General features: G+C 33.6%; 1 non-coding gene across 1 annotated transcript; it reads left to right on the top strand.

Annotated features, from left to right (window-relative positions):
* The first annotated feature begins 12,374 nt into the window (after positions 1 to 12,374).
* LOC122124753 lies at positions 12,375 to 12,478 on the top strand. The gene has a single exon (XR_006150643.1). It is a non-coding gene; the product is annotated as a U6 spliceosomal RNA (small nuclear RNA).
* Positions 12,479 to 17,686: the final 5,208 nt, after the last annotated feature.

Below are 17,686 nucleotides of genomic sequence, written 5' to 3'. Positions count from 1 at the left end.
ATTTGTTTAGATTTTTGCTTTTATGTTCAGCATTGTATAATTTTCAATGACAGAGGGTGCACAACACTATAATACATTTTGACATGTGTGAAGATAGCACAAAGAAGTTCACAGAAAACAGTTGAAAAATAAGGGGCAATGGGAATGGAGAAAGTCAGAAACAAGTTAATCAGGCCTTTGATCAATATGTGAGTGTGTAAAATATTTCAATAAGATTGCCTTTTACAAATAATATACTCCAATTAATAAATATCTTCTAAAGGCATTGATATTCATGTATGACATAAAGTATAAATACAGATTCTGTGGTGAAATGAAAGATAGATGAGAAAATACATACTTATATTAATTGTGTAAATGAGCTAAGAAATTTGGTCAACATCCTGAGGGCTCATGCCTCAAAGGAATAGAAAGTTATTGGTATCTAAGATAGTAGTAAAATGTTATACTTGAAACAATTTAATTTATAAAATCTGCTTTTTATCCCAAAATAAACAGCATGTAATTAACCGTTTAGTAAATGCAAGTTTGCAATTTTCACTTATCTGCATGTTCTCCATGCATGAATAAAACCAACAAATGAAGGGTCAGAAATAACCAGGTGAATCTGTTTGCATATGTAGTAAATATGTACACAAATGTTTTTCTCATTTTTTATGCATCATCAAATATCTATTTGCAAACAATTTACATTTAATTCTAACTATTCAAAAATTGATGTAACCAAAGGATGTCAATATATTTAAAAATGAATACTAGTATTTATAGTGCTATTAATATTACAGTTTTCATGTTATATTAATTATAATAAATTTTATTATGTATTTTATCAGAGAAATTATCATCCTCTGATTGTGATGTCTGTGGAAGTCCTAATAACAGACTGGAATTAAAATCAAGGACATCTAAATTTGTTGGCTCAAATGAATATTTCTGACAGCAAATAACTCATCGGAGATTATTCAAACACATCAGAAGGGCCTTAGAAAGGCTGCACCACATATAAATGATTACCTATGATGTGATTCAAGAACCACTAAGCAATCATACTTCACTTTGCCATCACTATAATTACTCCCATTGTAACAAGAATCATTCACATAATTCACATGATATAAACTTGTCCTTAACTTATTATCTTCTATGAAATAATATCCAAATGACGCACCACACTGAGTTAAAGAAAAAGTTGCAAAGTGTATTGGACGATGTAACTCCTTCCAGATACACATGTTGAAAATCTATTATCCTGTCTGGTGACATTAGAATCATCCTTTCAGAGATGACCCTGCAATAATGATCTTGATAAAAGAAGTCCAATATAATTACTCTGCCATGTGAATGTCCAGCAAATAAATTTTAATGAACCAGAAAGCAGGCCCCCATAAAGCAAGGAATTGCTTTGAATAACCATTTTTATAATCAATATTCAACCTTCTGGAGTATGGATAATATACTCCTGATTTTTTAAGTCACTTTGAAATATTCTCTTATAACAGCCCAATGGCTGACATGAAGCAAAGTAGTTTTGATTCTAATTTCACAAATTCTGATAAAAAAGATTCATAATATTTAATTATTTGAATTTTTTCTCCAAACTACCAGGTTAAAAATAGTTTTAAATGTGAATTTAATTGAGGTTCAATTCTCTATTCAACTATCATAATTTTTGAATACTTTTATCTTTAATTATTTGTACAAAGGAGTTGCCATTCTCTGAAATAGTTTATGCATGCAGTGAATCTTGACCAATGTCACCCCTTTTAACATTCTCATCCACATCTCCCAATCAACCCCAATCCTTATGTATCCCAATATTATGTTATGGAATTACTTGCCATTTAACAAAGCAGTTTATGTGTACAGTGCACTTAGAATTGTGTTACCATTTCAAAATCTTCACTCCATTTCACACTACCCTTTCCTTTGTGTATTCCAATTCTGGGCACTATACAAGGAATTCTTGTATGTATTCTATCCTTTTTCCCTTCAATTTCCTACCCCTCTCACTTTTCCCCCACTTTCCTCTCCTGTACACTTTTACTGGTATTTAATTTGTTGGGCTTTGACTTAGTCTTTTAAGAGAATTATTGTATTTTCACTCTCCATGGACTCTGACACTTCAGATAATTCATTTGTACATCCTTGCATACCATCCAGTGTGTTTGCTTTTACATTTATAGGCACTTTCTCTCTCTGTACCACAAATGAGGAAAATCATGTAACCTAAGTTTCTCTGGGTCTAGTTTATTTCACTTAAGATTAATATTTTGTCTTTCACTTTCGTTAAGAATGGGGAAATATTATTCTTTCTGATGGATGAACAGAAGTACATTATGTATGTATAGCTGTATGTTTGTATGTAAATATATGTATATAAACACATACACACTTGTAAACAGGATTCAATAAAATAAAATATATATAAATTTATATATATATATATATATATATATATATATATATAAATTCTTGATCCCTTTTTACAATGAGAGGCATGTGGGTTGATTCCATATTTTGGCTACAGAAAATAATGCAACAATTATCATGATTGTGCTGGCAGCTTCAGTGTGGCTTTATTTCTACTCTATTGGATAAATGCCTGTAAATGGATTTGCTGGATCATAAGTAGCTCTCTATTCAGTTTTGTGAGCAACTTCCATGGTGTTTCCCAAACTGCTTGAAGAATATTACATTCCTACCAACAGTTTAACAGAGTTTCCTTTGGTCGACATCTCTATCAGTATCTGTGATGGTTCATTTTTTCAAAAGACATTGTAACAGGGGTGAGATGAATCTCAGTGTTGTTTGGATTTGCATTTCTTTTATGGAGAGAGATATGTCTATTTGTCAATTTTCTTCTGAGAAGTTTCTCTTTAAGTGTTTATCCCATATATTAACTGGGTTCTTGTTTATTTTAGGGTTTATTTTCGTTGGGTTTAATTTTTTATCTTTAAATATGGGTTATGTTTGAAAACCCTTGTCTGATGCTTAGGTAGTAATAATCTTCTTCCAGGTGCCTCAGTGGTAGAGCACTTGCCTAGCATGCATGAGGCCCTGGGTTCGATTCCTCAGCACCACATTAGCAAAAAGAAAAAAAAAATAATCCTCTTCCATTCTGTTGTATTAGAATGTGCCTCTAATTCTACAAGTAAACACACTTGGAAGGTAAAGGAGAAACCATTACACTTGGACATGATAAATTATATAGGATTCTAAACATTTACATACTAAGATCTAAGGAGGATGCCCTTTGGAGAGGATCACAAAGGCTCAATAGCTATATCAATATTATCATATAAAATAATGTTCATCCAAATGATCTCCAGGAAATGGATATGTAAGGTTTTATTTATTATTTTGCTTTTTCCCTTCTGCCTTCTGTTGCTGTTTTCTGTTTCTGCAACTTAGGTCGTATATGTCAGTTTGGAAAGGGCAATAGGGAACACAGACATAGTGGGACAAAGAGTCAACAAATGCAGCAGTGCAACTCAATAGACACTACATTGAAAATGAACTATACAACTTGTGGGGGAGGGAGGTTGGAAGGGAAAAACTGGGAGAACATTAGGGAAGACGTGCCACTGTTCAAAAAGAAATGTGCTCATTATCTGACTTATGTAATTGTAACAATTCTATACATCAACTTTACAAATGAAAAATCGACTTCATAAACAGGCCTCAGTAGCTATACTAATATTGGATAAAATAGGTTTTAAATTCAAGTGGTATGAAAGTAAAAAGAGACAAAGAAGGACATTAAATATTGATAAAGAGAACTATCTGGAGATATAACAATTCTAAATATTAATGCCCTGAATCCTAGAGATCCCAAATTCATCAAACAAATGCGAATTGACATAAAAACATGCATACATCCAAACACATTGTTGGTTGCTTGAACACATCATTCTTACCTCTGGACAGGCCATCCAGGTCAAAACTTAGCAAAAAACTTCAGAACTAAATAACTGCATTGACAAGCTATACCTAACAGATATCTACAGAATATTTTACCTAGCAGAGTCACAATATATATTTCTCTCAGCAGCCCATGGAATGTTGTCCAAAATAGATCATATCGTAGATCACAAGGAAAATATGTGAAATTCAAAAATAAAAATGAAGTTATTCCTTGCATCCTGTCAGAACACGATGGGACCAAATTAGATCTCAAAATCAAAAGGCATCACAGAAAATTGCGAAACTCACAGAGACTGAATAACATATTGCGAAATCATCAATGAGTCACTGAAGAAATATGGAGGGAAGTTCCAGCATTTATGGAATTCAGTGCAAGTTAACACACAAAATTCTACCTCCTCTGTGACACAACAGCACAGGTAATACTCAGAGGAAAATTTATAGATTTGAGTATGTGAATTTCCCGTTCTTTTTGATATTTCAAATGGCTTGGAAGTAACATAAGAAATAATTCAAGTTGTTAAGAAAATTTAATTTAGAATAAGGAAACAAATAAGAGTCACTCCATAGCATAACCTTTAGGAAAAATTAATTAAAAATATGGCATGTCCTTTGTAACTTAATATTAGACATTAGGGCAAATGTCAGAAACACTCTACAAGAAGCAAACAGAAGTCTTTGGTAAGGTATATTAAAGACAAGTAATTTCACCTACATTTTGTATTTTATGACAGCATATTTTTGTTTGCTAATCAGAGAAACAAAAATATTTTTAAATATGATATGAAAAATGCATCATCATGAATGAATGAAATCAGGGAATAGATAGCTCAGGAGCTGGGTGGTTCTGTTAAATATTCTCCTTTTTTAATGATCAGGTGTTTTTGCATGTTTGGAACTATAAATGTATTTTATGTCTGGGCAAGAATGTTTGATTATTAGATCATTGTCTGAGACCCAATATCAGGAACCTAACTCGAGTTAGAGTGGTAAATATATGTGTGTGTATGTGTGTGTGTGTGTGTGTGCTTTTGTGTGTGCGTGTGTACATGCCTGCAAGCATGTATTTAGAAGGAAGAATCTTCTTTCCATCACGATATATGCTTAATTGTATTAGTTATACTACATTAATGACAGCAGATAAAGGTAATTAACATTTTATGCCATATGTTTATGTCCTATGATTGCATGAACAAACTAAAAAGTTATGTTTGAAGTATGGGCTTTATGAAAGGTCAGCTGAAAGTACAAACATTTGCAATCTTGAGAAAGATATCAATGGGAATGATTTTATTGTAGACCAATTTTAGACAACACTTGAAAGGATATGTAATCCAATATGAAAATGCAATATTTATTTATCTTTCCTTAGCTACACTATTCTATAAATTTGTAGGAAAACCAGTTAAACTTGTGGACTGATTCTAATGTAAATAATATACTGTGTTTATGTAGAGAATTTGAGTATCCATAGTTTTAATATGCCTGTGGTTCTAAAACCAATACCTTATTGATATTGAGTGATAAATACAACTTCATATAAGTACAGAAGTTTTCCTTGTATCTTTTTAATATATATTTTTATTGTAAAGATACAGTACAGAGGGGTCACAGTTACATAACTAAGGTAATGAGTCCATTTCTTACTGAATATTTTTAAGCCCTCCTTTGTTTTTCCCCTCCCATCCCTTCCCTTTACACCTCCCCAACCCCTCCTCCACCATCCCTCTGATAGTGTGTCTTGTCGATATCATTGTTACAATGGGTCAATCTGTATCTTTTCCATTTATTTAAATGAAGAAATAATGGTTTGATTTAATCTGATTCTACTTGTGTAGACAGAAATAAAATCACTCGCCAAGTTCAAAAGCACATAAATGAAACGCACATCATTTTTTGTCAATTGCTTTAATTGTGTTCTACATATTTATTGACAGGTTATAAATTATTTTCAAATTTTAATACATTAAAAATACTTACTTTTTTTCTTATTTTCTTGGTCAGGAAATCAGCAAGACCTCAGTCAACATTTCTCACATAGGACTTTTCACATGCGTTGATTAAATGTTGGCCTGAGCTCCAGTCTTCTGAGGACTCACTCATGTGCTTAGGAAATGATGCTGGCTGTTGGAAAAGAGGTCAAGGAAGGATGCCATTTAAAGCCTTATAACTTTATTCTATACCAGGATATTCTCCTGCTGCTTTGGTTGTTGAGAATGTCTACAAGAGCAAGCATTCCATGCGAAGCAGGGAGTCAGCATATGACCTTTACTTACTGAGATTTCTGATTAACTTGCTATCACTTGTACTGAACTTTGCAAGTCAATTTGTCAAAACCTACCAGTTTTAAGAGATAAGAGGAGTGGTAAAAGAATTCTTAGAGACAAATACATCTTCAACATATTTTGTTCCAAGCATTCCATCTAAGGCATATTCAGCAAGTAGTGAAATTTGTGTTGGCTGTGACTATGTGTCTTTCTCCAGGTGTGCATGTATACATGTGTAAATGTATGTTTGTATTTGTGTATATAGTAGCATAAATGTGTACATATATAATGGCATATACACATATATATGCATATACAAATATATATATATATATATATATATATATAGTGCATATATATGAAATGTTCAGTGACTTAATCTCTAGTTCCCAGCACCTTGCCATTCTCACAAAGTTTTCATGATAAACTACTATGAGGATCTGTGCTCTATGATGGGCATCCTTTGTAGTTACTTCCCCCATTACCTTGTTCTTCATCACTGTGAACAACTTCGGTCTAATTTCCATAGGATAGATTTGTTTTCATTACATGTATTTCCTTACTGATAATAAAATAAAAATGATGTTTTTAAAAGAAAAAGGACATTTAGGTCACAGGTTAAAAGTATCTTATCTGTCCCAATGATTCCTATGAGATAAAATATATAATATTTTATATAAAATATATAAAATTTATAATAGTAGTAAAAGTGAAAGGGAATTCTTGTCATTTAGAATGGCAAAGAATAATATCACGTCACTGTTACAACTCTCGAAGAATGCAAGGATAACTGATGGTCCCTATCATGTTCCCCCAAAACCAGTGGATCCTGAAGTATAATAGTAGACCAGCAGAAATTCTAAGTAGAAGACATGGAGCCAGAAAGAGAAAGAGAATGAATGAGAAAGAAAAAAAGACAGAAAAATATCATAATACTGAAAGTGCATCACAGATAAGCAAGAGTTGTATGAGAATATTCATACTGCTATCTTTAGACCCTAAATGTACATTTGTCGGTATCTGATGTATGATAACATATCTACATAAAATGTAAAGTGATTTTGATAAAAAATAAAAATGACTAAGAAGAAATTATAAATGCAAAAACAATCTGCACAGAAGCAAACTCTCAGAGATATTTCATGACTTTGAAAAGGATAAAGTGGCTGTAGTTAATATAAATTTCGAAGTATGACAATTCACAAAAATATGAAAAGAGCTGGGTGCCAGCCCAGGCAGGAAAGTCCATGAGATTCTCATCTCCAATAAACCACTAGAAAACTGGAAGTGGCTCTGTGGCTCAAACGGTAGAGGGGTCGCCTTGAGCTGAAGATCATAAGGACAGTGCCCAAGCCAATAGTTCAAGCACCATATCAGACTATAGAAAGATAGATAGATATAGATATATATTCATATTCATATATTTTATTTTATAACCCAAAGCAGAAAGCAAATAATTTTTAGATTATTTTTTAAAACACAGTCTCTCAGGATCTGGGAAGGTTGCTCAGTTGTAGATTACTTGTCTTGCATGCATGAGGTTCTGGGTTTAATTCCTCAGCACCACATAAGTAGAAAAAGATGAAAGTGGCGCTGTGGCTCAGGTGATAGCAGTAGCCTTGAGCTGAGGAAGAGTACCCAGGCCCCGGAGTTCAACCCCAATGATCAACAAAATCAAAATATAAAACAAAACAAAACAGAGTTTCTCACATTTGTGGCTTCAACTCTGTAATACCGCTGCTTCAGCCTAGGGCTAAGATTTTAGGTGTGGACATTTATCAATACTCCTGATTCACACTTTACTTGAAGATTTTTTAATACACATTTTGTTCTTAATTTTCCTCTTTATAAATTCACATGCACCTATAAAAAATGGTTTTGCCAACCCAGTAACCTTCTCAAAGTATCTCCTGATGATGACTTACAAAAAGTTGTATTATGTTACCAGGGAAACAATGCTACAAATAAAGAAAGCCAATGATTAAATATTAATGATTAATAAAATAAAAAAACAAAACAATTACCAGTTTTTTCAGTATTTGATGGTGTACTACATATTAGGTTTTACTATTTTCTCATATTCCTGTATATTTAAAACTGGCTAAGATTATGATGTTCAACAAGAGTTTTATAGGCTATGTGTAGTCTTTAAAGTTACCCACTAAGATGACTATTTATGACTCATCTCCTGATTTTTATATGGCTTATATCATCATTTGTTCCTCGCTAACATATAAAGTAAGGAAGCCCTAAAGTTTTAACATAAACTGTGTAGTTAACAAAGTCTTAACTCTTCACTCGCCTTCTTTACCCAAAGACTTTGCAACTTCTCATTAGTAAAGTTTCTGAAAATGAACATACTTAGTAGTATGTCTGCTACCGTCAATCTTAAATACTTTATAGAAAAGTTTTATGACCTGCCAAACAGTCCTAATTATGGCATATATAAGCAAATTCCCAAAATTAAATATATTTAAAACTTTAAAAATTTTAACAAACCTTACCACTTGCTGCAGTGTCCATTAAGACAGGTGCTTGTATAGAATAATTGAATTTCTCCTCCTACACATCTCTTGAACAATAAATATCTGGACTTATTTTGTTTTTGTCATGTCAATCTTGCCTTTATTCTTACATGGTTCTAAAATATCACGACTTGCTTTTTGATGAATTGTCTAGTTTCAGAAAATCGTACTTTCTCTCAAATCTCACATATATCCAAAGGCATTAATTGTTCGGGACTTTATCACACTAGATAGATCAACTCGGCAAAAACTCAACAGAGAAACTACAGACCTTAACAATTGCATAGATCAACTAGATTTAACAGAAATCTATCCAATATTTCACCCAACAGCATCAGCATACACGTTCTTCCCAAGAGCACATGGAACATTTTCCGAAATAGAACACATTTTAGGTCACAAACCAAACTTGTAAAGAAACATTGAAATATTGAAGTTATACCTTGCATTCTCCCAGATGACAAGGAAAAAATTGAACTCAACACCTAAAGCCACCAAAGAAATTCCTGTAACAAGTGGAGCCTGAACAACACACTGTTGAGCCACCATTGGGTCATGGAAGAGGTTAGAAATGAAATTCAAGTGTTTATGATATTCAACAAAAATGAACACACAAACTCCCAGCTCCTCTGGGAGAGAGCAAAGGCAGTACTCAGAGACAAGTTTATAGATTTGAGTTCCTACATCAACTAACTGGAGAGATCTAAAACCAATAATTTAATGAGACATCAAGCATCCTTGAAAAAGAGCAGCATGATAAACCCCAATCCAGGAGATGGAAATAAATAATCAGAATTAAATGAATTAAAATCCAATAACAACATAGAACAAATAAAAAAAAAAAGAGTTGTTTCTTCGAAAAAATTAACAAAATTGAGAGACGGTTAGCAAATCTTCTTAGAAAAACAAGAGAATACACCCAAATAAACTCAGAGAAGAGAATGGAAACATCACCACAGAAACAAACATGATTCATAACATTATAAGGAAATACTTCTCAAAACTTTATGCTAATAAGTTTGAGAACTTGGCAGAAATAGGCCTTTTCCAAGCAATATGGACATGCCGAAACTGAAACAAGATGAGTCATGCCATCTTAACAGGAACATATCAAGCCTTGAAATAAAAACAGCCACAAGAGACCTCCCATCTAAGAAAAGCCCAGGACCAGATGGTTTTAGAGCAGAATTCTACAAGGCCTTCAAAGCAGAGCTCACACCAATACTCCTCCAACTCTTCAATGAAATAGAAAGAGAAAGTTCACTACCAAACTCATTCTTTGAAGCCATAATCACCCTCATCCCAAAACCAGGAAAGGACTAATTAAAGAAAGAGAACTATAGACCCATTTCTTTGGTGAATGTTGATGCAAAACTTCTGAACAAAATGTTGGCAAATCGACTTCAGCAATTACTCCAATAAATTATACACCATGATCAAACAGGATTCAATTTCAGGGATGCAAAGCTGGTTCAATATTCACAAATCAATTAACATTATTCATCACATCAACAAGAACAAGGATAAGAACCATATGGTTATCTCAATAGATGCAGAAAAACCATTTGACAAGATCCAACACCCCTTTATGATGAAGGTTCTGGAAAAATTAGGAATCCATGAAACATTCTTCAATACAATAAATGCTGTATATGACAAACCTACAGCCACCGTTATACTCAATGGTGAAAAACTAAAGCCAATTCCTTTAAAATCAGGAATAAGACAAGGATGTCCACTCTCTCAACTGCTCTTCAATCTAGTATTAGAATGCCTAGCTACAGCAATAATACAAGATGCTAACATAAAGGGGATCCAAATAGGGAAAGAAGAAATAAAACTCTCCCTCTTTGCAGATGACATGATTTGTATTTAAAGAATCCCATAGACTCCACTCCCAAATTACTCAAGCTGATTCAAAACTTTGGCAAAGTAGCAGAGTATAAAATTAACCTTCAAAAATCAATGGTTTTTATGTATGCCGATAATGAGAAAAGAGTGGCTTGAATAGCAAAGTAACTCCATTCATAATAGTCTCACAAAAAATGAAATATCTAAGAATTAACTTTACCAAAGAATTGCAGGACCTCTATGATGAAAACTTAAAAAACCAGAAAAAGGAAATCAAAACAGAACTTAGAAAGTGGCAAAAAACACGTATGCTCTGTGATTGGAAAGATCAACATCTTGAAAATGGCAATACTTCCCAAGGCTATCTATAAATTCAATGTGATACCTATTAATATTCAAACTTCATTCTTCAAGGAAATAGAACAGGCAATCCAAAAATTCAAGCGGAACAATAAAAAACATGGAGTAGAATAAAACGATATTTAACAGAAAGAACAGTGCTGGAGTAATATCAATATCAAATTCCAAAATCTACTACAAAGCCATAGTAAACAAAACAGCTTGGAACTGGCACAAGAACAAACCTCGGGACCAATGGAATAGAATTGAAAACCCAGAAATGTACCTACAGACCTGTAGCCATCTAATATTCGATAAGGAATCTAAAAAATAGAACAGAAGAAAGACAGCCTCTTCAGTAAATGGTGCTGGCACATTTGGTTAACTACTTGTAGAAAACTAAAGCTAGATCCTTATATATCACCCTGCACAAGAATCAACTCCAAATGGAACAAACACCTCAGAGTTAAAACGGACAGTCTGAAAACATTACAGGATGCAATAGGAGAAACTCTAAGTCTCCTTGCACATCCCAAAATTTTCTTAATAGAGACTCAGAAACACAACAAATCAAAAAAAGTTGGACTTATTGGATTGCATGAAATTGCAGAGCTTCTGCATGGCAAAGGACATAGCTAGCAAGATCAATAGAAAACCCACGGATTCGGAGATCTTCATTAGCCATACAATGGACAAGGGTCTCATATCTAAAATATGCCTAGAACTCAAAAAACTATGTTTTCATAGCATTATTTACCATAGCTAAGATATAGAACCAACCCAGATGCCCCTCAGTGTATGAATGGATCAAGAAAATGTGGTATATATACACAATGGAATGCTTTGCTTCCATCAGAACGAATGACATTGTCCCATTTGTTAGGAAATGACAAGACTTGGAAAAAAATATGTTAAGTAAGCCAGGCCCAAAGAAACAGAGGTCCTATGGTTTCCCTTATTTGCAATAACTAGTATATGTCTGAGTCAAGCAGGATAGGTCAGATAAGATGATGTTAGGGAAATATACCCAAAGATAAGTATTCAAATGATTTTTCTTTAATCCAATTGTTTCTAATATATTTATGAGATGATTTCTATGTTGCTCTGTATGTCCCTCCCCCAAGGTTTAACGCCTGCTTTCACTGTATTTTATGTTGGTATAATTTTTGGAGGGGAAGGGAAAAAATATCATTTAAATTGGGATACAGTTGGACCCATTGCAACAATGAGATATACAAGTCGTTATGTCGTAAAACGAACTTTACAACGTTGATGGGGGAGAAGATCAGGTGTCAGAGCTAGTGGGAGTTTGGGAAGGGAGAGGAAGGGGAAACAAAAAGGAGGCAACAATGCTTGATAAGAAAGGTATTCGTTATTTTGCCCATGTTATTGTAACTCCTCTGTACAGTATTTTCACAATAAAAAGAAAGAAAATGAATTACACTTCATATATAAAAAATGTTCTGTGCTCAATTCAGTAGGAAATACACTAACATTGGAACAATACAGAGAAGATTAGAATGGCCCCTGTGCAAGGATGACATGCAAATTCTTGAAGTGTTCCATATTTTTACAACAGGTGCTGGAGGGTATGTTGACAGAAGGGAACCCTACCGAATCCTTGGTGGGAATGTAAACTTGTTCAACAACTTTGGAAAGCAGTATGGAGGTTCCTCAAAAGGCTCCACATAAAGCCCCCCATGACCCAGCAATCCCACTTTTGGGCATTCACCCAAGTGATCACAAACAAGACCACAATAAAACTAACAGCACAACTATGTTTACTGCAACATTATTTACGATAGCTAAGGTATGGAACCAATTCCAATTCCCCTCAATTGATGAATGGAGCAAGATAATGTGATAGATAGATAGATAGATAGATAGATAGATAGATAGATAGATAGATAGATAGATAGACAGACAGACAGACAGACAGACAGACAGACAGACAGACAGACAGACAGACAGATAGATAGATAGATAGATAGAGAGAGAGAGAGAGAGAGAGAGAGAGAGAGAGAGAGAGAGAGAGAGATTCATTCTATGCCTCCATCTGAAAGAATGACATCACTCAATTTGTTAGGAAATGGAAAGACTTGGAAAAAAACTTATTAAATGAAGTAAGACAAGTCCAAAGAAACATAGGACCCCTGCTTTCCCTTATTTTCAGTTACTAATATATGTCTGGGATAAATAAAAAAGGTCAAAAGCTATGTGCATATGACTAGATAAGATGATGTTAAGGGAAATGTACTCCAAGATATTGACACAAGTGGTTTTTTTCTTTCGTGCTATTGTTTTTAATGGACTTACAATGTATGATGTGATTTTTTTGTTTCTTTATATGTTCCTCCCCCACTTTATAACACCGGTTTTCACTGCATTTGAAGTTGGTGCACCAATATCTTATATATATGCTTCTCTAATTTGGGTAGGGGAAAGGTAAAAACACAATGTTTAAATAGGGATACAGGTTGACCAATTGTAACAATGAGATACACAAGACATTATGATGAAAAATGAAGTTTATATTTAGGCAGGGTGGGGGAGACGGGGAGGAGAGGCTACTTGTGGAGGTTAGAGAGAAAGGATGGTGGGGGGAAATAAAGGAGGAGGTAACAATGCTTTTTAGGAAATGTACTCATTACCTTTCTCATGTAAATGTGACCCCTGTTACAGTTATTTTTCCAATAAAAATGTATGAAAATGATCTGAGAAGGAAAAGGTTATTTTCCCCATTTTCCCTATATAATATCGTTAACAAAGAAATTAATGCAAAACACTGACATGAAAGTATTTTGCAAAAGTGTGTGTGTGTGTGTGTGTGTGTGTGTGTGTGTGTGTGTCTGTGTGTCTGTGCACGCCCGCGCACATGTGAGTACTCGTGCATTTGTGTTGGCATGCTCAGAGTTTGAACTCAGGACTTCAAGGTCTTGCTAGGCATTTCCTCTCTAGATTGATGAGGTTCTATATAAGCTACATCACCATTCCTGGCTCTTTGGTAGTTCATTAAAAGTTTTGAAAAATAATCTTATGAATTTTTTTTTTTTGCTCTGATTGTCTTCCAACTGTTATCCACAGATCTGGTGCTCCTGAGTAGATATCCCAAGTAGACAGGATTACAGGTGTGGCCATCCAGCACAAGGCTTTAAAAATAATTTTAAAAGTAGTAAAATATTTACTTCACGGGAGCCTGTTTTATTATCTACTAATTTTAAAGCATTTTGCACTGATTGTATGTGAATTCATTTCGCTTCTGGATTCTTAAAAACTGTAAGTGATGATATTTGAAAGTTTTATTACTTTTTAAAAAGGAAACGAACTATGGGACAGAAGAAATTTGCCCCTCCTTGGACCTCAATTTATGCGCTCAGTTCTCTGCATGATAAGCCAACGTCACCAAAACAATCTGGGTTGAAGACAAAATGTAACAGAAAAAAATAACCATGGGCATTGCTATGCTATTATTTCTTGGATAACATGAATATTGAATTGAGAGTGTAAGAGAATGGAGAGATTTTACTTATCATTTTGTATTGCTGAAAGACTGTTGGAAACTTTAACTCATTTCCTTCCTCACTGTGTGTGTTTGGGCCATACAATTCGTGCCTTTAATTACAATTTTTCCCAACATTAAAATGGCAATAACATTAGCATTAAAGCAAATTTTATCTTAAGAATTAAGAAATAAAACTTGTGAAATACTTAACATAAAATTCTATGAATGAGCTTTGAGTTTAGCCAGCAGTTTTTTAAAATACTAAATAGAACGCAATAAGTATTACAGAAACCATTACATGTAGTGAATAACAAGATGTAATGTTATCTATTTACCATGCTCTGCTTCGAAGGAAGCCAGATGGATAACTTCCCATGCTGCACATCAAGTTGATTATCTTATGTCTTGGTAGTTTAAAAATATCAGGGACAGAATCATGAAGTAATGTTGTAGATTGAGGTTAAGTCCATATAAAAAAGTACAAACCTGATAAAACATAAACATATCTCAGCAGTATATTGTTTTTTACATCATTTAAGTTACATTGTAAAGATAGGGAAAATCTAGCAGAATGAATTCTCTTTTTGATATATTTTCATAGGTCCTAAGAAGGATGAACTCTTTCCTCACTCTTGTAGAGGAATCATCAGATGAGAGGAAATGTATTTTTTTATTTGCTTTCTTCCATTTATTCTTCAGTTTGAAATCTGAACTACATGAGTCTGAAAGAAGCTAAGGGAAATTAGACTCGCAGGCTTTGGAAAGAGCAATCAACATAAAATAAATAAAATACGTATAGCCTTGTAAAAGGTACAACTAAATTGAGTTATATAGTCTCAAGTGTAAACAGAAAACGATTTAAGCAATATCATGTTATTAAAAATTGAAAAATGTTAGGAATTTAATTTTTTTCCTTTCTACTATATTGAATTAAGTATTGATTTTGTATAGAGAGATTAAAGATGAGATTAACAAAAGTTCTGAATAGACCTGTTTTCCAAAAATCCCTGAAAATCACCAGTGGGTTTACAAAGTTGGGTTTAATACCACTTCCATGTTGGCTTAATGCTTTGTGAACAGAAGTCATTATAGAGAAATGCAATTCAAAATTACTATGATACTACTTCATAACTATTAAAACTAATCAAAACATCAAAGGAGTCAGATGTGATGGTAAAGGCTAGTAAGTGCAAGCAGTTAGGAGGTTGGAGTAAGAGGATTTGAATTTAAGGCCAGTCTGGGGTACTGCACATCGTAAAAACCTGCCTTTATAAAAACTCTAAAGGTAATAATGTTGGTGAGAGTGTAGAGAAATAAAATTTTCTTCACTCTTGTTCAAAATACAGGTTAGTATTCTCATTGTAGAGAGTAGTATGCAGTTTTCTAAAGAAATGCAAAGTTGAAATATCATCTGACCCACCAATCATATGATTATTTCTGTATGAGTAACTCTTAAGTATATCTGTATTTCATTGTTATTCACATTATTCACATCAACAGCCAAGATATAAATCGAAGTTAAGTTTTCAACTACAGACTAATAAAACAACTGTGGTACATGAACAAATATATTTTTCTGTTTCATCTTTTAAATAGCAAAATACTTCTCCCATTAGCCACAACTTACAATGACTTGAAAGATGTATTCTAAATGAAGAAAAACGTTGTCTTCTGATCTTTGTAAAACCATACACACACACACACACACACACACACACACACACTCACACACACACTCACACACCCCAACCTCAAACATTAAGAGAGAAATTTTTTAAAAAGTAAAGCAAATGAGAATTGCTGAGGCATTTAGTTTACAATGTAGAAGGTAGTAGATAGACGGGATGACCAAGTATAGAGTTGTAATGTACAACATGAGGATAAAGGAGACAACACTGGCCTTACATAGGAATGAAGCTACGTAAGTCGGAGTTGCTCTTCCTAGTAGGGGTTGCTCTTTTAGTTGTTCTTCCTTCAGTAATGGATAAGATGAATATAATTCTTTATATATGCCTGCCTGCAGAAATACTAACAAACAATATAGCAATAATGTTGTATGCTCAGCACAGAACAAAATGTCAAATCAAAATGCATGCGATTATCCTTGATGTAAACTATTACAAATAAGGGAAACCAGGGGACCTTTGGTTCATTAAGTCTGGCTTACTTCACTTATATTTTTTCCAAGATTTTCCATTTTCTTTCAAATGAGGTGATATCATTCTTTCCCATGGAAGCATAGTATTCCATGTGTGTGTATGTGTATGTGTGAATGTGTGTGTGTGTGTGTGTGTGTGTGTAGGTGTTTGTGTCACATTTTTTGATCCATTCATCTACTGAGGGGCAACTGGGTTGATTCCATATCTTAGCTATGGTAAATAATACTGTGATAAACATAATTGTGTTGGTAGCTTTAGTGAGGCATTTTTTGTGGTCACTTGGGTAAATGCCCAGAAGTGGGATTACTGGGTAATAGGGAGAGCATTATTTTGTACATCAAGGATAATCTTAGTAGATGAGCAGAATAGTTCAATAGCTATGTACATATGACTGTATAAGGTGATTCCAAGTGAAGTGAACTCCAAGATATGTTTTTGTTGTTGTGGTTCTTAATGTGTTATGTGATTTCTTTTTATCCTTTTGTGTTTTCCCCACCTATAGTTTATCCCATGTAGTCACTGTATTTGATTTGATACCTGGATATTGTAAATATGTTGATCTGAACCAGGGAAAGGAAAGGGAAAAAAACAAAATGGTGAGACAAAAGGGGAACCTATGCAACAGTGATATTCACAAGACAATATGTTGGACATAATCTTGGGGGTGGTGAGTGGTGGTGTTGGGAGGGAAGAGGGAAAAAATGGGGGAAAAGATAACAAGTGAGAAATGAATTCATTACGTTACTTACATAACTATAACCCCTCTGTACTTTACCTTGACAATAAAATTTAAAATAAAATAAAATAAATGAGAGCATCAATACAGGAGATGGGAGTGGGAGAAATACTATACTATACAAAGAAGAGTAGAACAGCTATGAGAGCAGTAATTTTACTTTAATATAGGAAGCAATAAACTAGCATACAGATTTTCAGATGTCAGTCACTAAAAATGGAAAACAAAATGCACAATCAGTAGACCAAGAAAGATAAAATAGAAAACTAAACAATTAAGGTGAAAGAATGACTTGGATCAAGAATATCAAATGACACAATTAGGAAACAAATAACAAGCTAGTAAGTTTAAAAAATATTGCCCATAATTATAGTAAATGTTTT

This window comes from Dipodomys spectabilis, unplaced genomic scaffold (assembly GCF_019054845.1).
Source record: "Dipodomys spectabilis isolate Male_0828 unplaced genomic scaffold, ASM1905484v1 ptg000242l, whole genome shotgun sequence".
Lineage (NCBI taxonomy): Eukaryota > Metazoa > Chordata > Mammalia > Rodentia > Heteromyidae > Dipodomys > Dipodomys spectabilis.
The sequence above is the reverse complement of the archived record's forward strand: the minus strand, read 5'-3'. Positions and strand labels throughout refer to the sequence as shown.